Genomic DNA, 3,604 nt, shown 5'->3' on the forward strand with positions numbered 1-3,604 from the left:
CAGAAGCCCTCAGAGCTGGGAGAAACTACCCTCTGCCCCCCTACACACTCTGGCTCCCTTGCAGGCAGGGAGCTGGAGTGGGCTCTGCAGGCTCAATTACTACAGCTCAGAGATCAGCCCGTGAGTCGGAAAACACATTTCCCCCCTGCAAGAGAAGGCAGCTCACTGCTCCCAGGATCTCCCGGCTGGAGTTGACAGAGAAATGTGCAGAATCACAGGGAAGCAGTTTTCTCTTGGAGACATATGGAAAACAGTTTGTTTGTTAGGAAGAAAATCATAACTTGTTGTCTTTTCTCCCCCAGAGGAAACTGAAAACACTCGCACTTTAAGTCTTTTCAATCCCTTGTTTGTCTTCAGCGCTTTTGAACTAAAATGCAGGCATGGGGAGAACCGTGTCTGTGGAAGGAGAGGAAATGTTAGTTGGAAGAAAATAAGAATCTGAACTATAAAAATTGTCCCTAAGGTAAGAAGAGGGTGACTGCCCCAAAGTCAGGGGACACATCTCGAATGGGGCACGGGAGTGTTTGTGACGTTAGCGGTGTGTGTGTGTGTGTGTGTGTGTGTGTGTGTGTGTGTGTGTGTGAGAGAGAGAGAGAGAGAGAGAGGGTGACTGCCCCAAAGTCAGGGGACACATCTCGAATGGGGCACGGGAGTGTTTGTGACATTAGTGGTGTGTGTGTGTGTGTGTGTGTGTGTGTGTGTGTGAGAGAGAGAGAGAGAGAGAGAGGGTGACTGCCCCAAAGTCAGGGGACACATCTCGAATGGGGCACGGGAGTGTTTGTGACGTTAGTGGTGTGTGTGTGTGTGTGTGTGTGTGTGTGTGTGTGTGTGTGTAGGGGGAGTGGCGAATCTCTGAAGCAAGCTTGCTCTTCCCAGTGGAGATGAAGACAAGAGGAAATGCCTGGATTTTCATTTGGTTCACTGCTCCAGAAAAACAGCCCCAGGATGAGGAGCCTGGGTAGATTGTTCAAGGCAAATGCAAGGAGGCAGGAGGCCTGGGCGGGAGAGGGGGAGCTTCTTCCATCTGTAGTGCCCGACATGGGTTCTCCCCACTGAGATCTCCTGCACTGCTGTCCTCCTATGCTCTGAAGAGCCCTTGGAACCCTTTTCTTGGTAACATGAAATCTCTATGCAGGGCTTCCAGGATCTATCTGAATGGTGATTTAGACCAAGTTGTTCGCGGCCTCCCTTCCCCGCCAATAATTCTTCCAGAGAGCATTTAGCTGATTTGGAAAAAGTCTATCAAATCCCCTAGAGGACAGTGTGCATCTCAACTGCGAATGAATGTGGTTCTGCTCCTGACTTCCACACTCCAAGTCTCACAAACGGAGTCACTCAAATGTGCAGAAAATGCTTGCCAGCTTCTGAAGGGAAAATTGGTTACTGCTGAGGGAAGCCGGGTGTGGGTGAAGGAGATGAGAACGCTTCTCTGGATGGGTCATGTCAATGGTTTTCTGGGTATTTCCAGAACTGGGACTTCAGTGAGCCAGACTCATCCTGCCCTCCTCCTGTGGAAGCACCTGACTAAGCACCTAATATGTGCCAAGGGCTTTGTTCAGGGCTTATAAAGACTTAAGAAAACAGTCGGTGAGCCCTGAGCAAAGAAACACACGAGCTAGGCTGCACAGGCAACCCCGCTTTCCGCCCAGGACACGTCTAAGTGACAGTGCAAGTTATAGACCCCACACAGCAGTGGGCTCCCCTAGTGGGATGAAGGGAACTCGATGGGGATGCTCAGGGGCTTGAATTTGGGGAGCAGCGTTTTAGAGAAGAGCAGAACAGAAAAGATAACCCAGATATCTGTATACAGGTCCCCTTTAGTCTTTGGCCACATAGAAAACTGCACGTGCCATAAGACTTGGCACAGGGGCCGGGAGGGGAGTTCAATAGGTAAATGTGCTTGTTCTACAAGGGAAAGACTTGAGTTCGATCCACAGAACCCCACATAAAAAAACTAGGCATAGAAGTATGCCTGTAAGTGCAGACTGTGAACAACTTGGTCTGGGAAGGCAGAGATAGGGGGATTCCTGGAGTTTGAGACCAGTTTCAGTGAGAAACCCTGCCTCAAAAAATGAGGCAGAAAGCCATTGAGAAGACACCTGACATTGACCTCTGCTCCCCACCCACACGCACACACGTGTGTTTTTCACAGCCTGACCAAGAACAGCTGTTAAGGGAGGTGAGCTGGTGAGACTCTGAGGTTACACAAGGATGGCAGATGTTACATTGCTGGCCAGTCAATTCTATCACCAAACACTTCGAATTGAGCAGAGGCTCCAAAAATGCCCATCCTTCAGAAGAGGACTACACTAACCTTAGCACAGGGGCCACTCTTGACCCACATTATCAAAGATTAATAGTAAGCCTCAAAAGAATGCAATAAAGCAGTTAATTCTCAACCTTCCTAATGATGCGACCCTTTAATACAGTTCCTCATGTTGTGGTGACCCCAACCATAAAATTATTTTCATTGCTATTTCATAACTCTAATTTTGCTACTGTTACAAATTGTAATGTAAACATCTGTGTTTTCCGATGGTCTTAGGAGATCCCTATGAAAGGGTCATTCCACCCCAAAGAGGTTGTGACCCACAGGTTGAGAACCACTGCAGTAGCATCATGAAAAAAGTTAAATGTCCACCAGAGCAACACACAACAGTCTAGACTCAATGATGTACCATCCAATAATGTTTAGCATCCAGTAAGAAAATCAGTAGGCAGTTGAAGTAGGAAAATAGAAAGATGAGCCAGGGAACAAGGTCAGAAGGAACAGAGTAGAGGTGAGACAGACATGGGCAGTAGCAAAGACTTTAAGATAGCCATCACGCTGGACAGAAGTGCACGCCTTTAATCCCAGCACTCGGGAGGCAGAGGCAAGAGGATCTCTGTGAGTTCGATGCCAGCTTGGTCTACAGAGTGAGTTCCAGGACAGACTCCAAAGCTACACAGCGAAACCCTGCCTTGAAAAACTAAAAAATAAAAATGAAAAAAAAAAAAAAGATAGCCATGAGAATAAAAAGGAAGGAATGGACATCTCAATGTAAATATCTTCACAGAGAAAGTTTTTTTTTAAAAGACCAATGGAAATTACAGAACCAAAATAAATAAATAAATAAAACACATACAAATGGAGTCTCAATAAGAGAGGATGAAAACTAATCAGACAGAGGGGAAAGGGGAAGAAGTAACGACCAAAGTTTTCCCCAAAGATCCGTATGTTAGAAATTTGGGTCCTAACAAGGTGATATTGGGAGACAGTAAAAGCTGCTACATGCACATGATGAGTTATTTCAAGATAGACCCAAAAATACATCTTTAACAAGAGTCTGGCAAGATAGTTCAGTGGGTAGGGGTGCTTGCTCCAAGTCTGACAACTTGAATTTGATCCCCGGAGCCCATATGATGGAAGGAGAGAACTCACTCCAGTAAGCTGTCTCAACTCCAAATCAATCATGGACTTAAATGACTAAAATTGTGTGCTGAAACAACCCTTTTCTATTCATAAGTTAACTAGCTTATAAATTAGTGTTTGTTATAGCGACAGAAAACTGACCTAACAATCAACTGTGAGTCATGGCTGAAGGACTGGACTAACTACTCAGAC

Source organism: Peromyscus californicus, unplaced genomic scaffold, assembly GCF_007827085.1.
Source record: "Peromyscus californicus insignis strain IS unplaced genomic scaffold, ASM782708v3 Scaffold_7__1_contigs__length_154581171, whole genome shotgun sequence".
NCBI classification, from domain to species: Eukaryota; Metazoa; Chordata; class Mammalia; order Rodentia; family Cricetidae; genus Peromyscus; species Peromyscus californicus.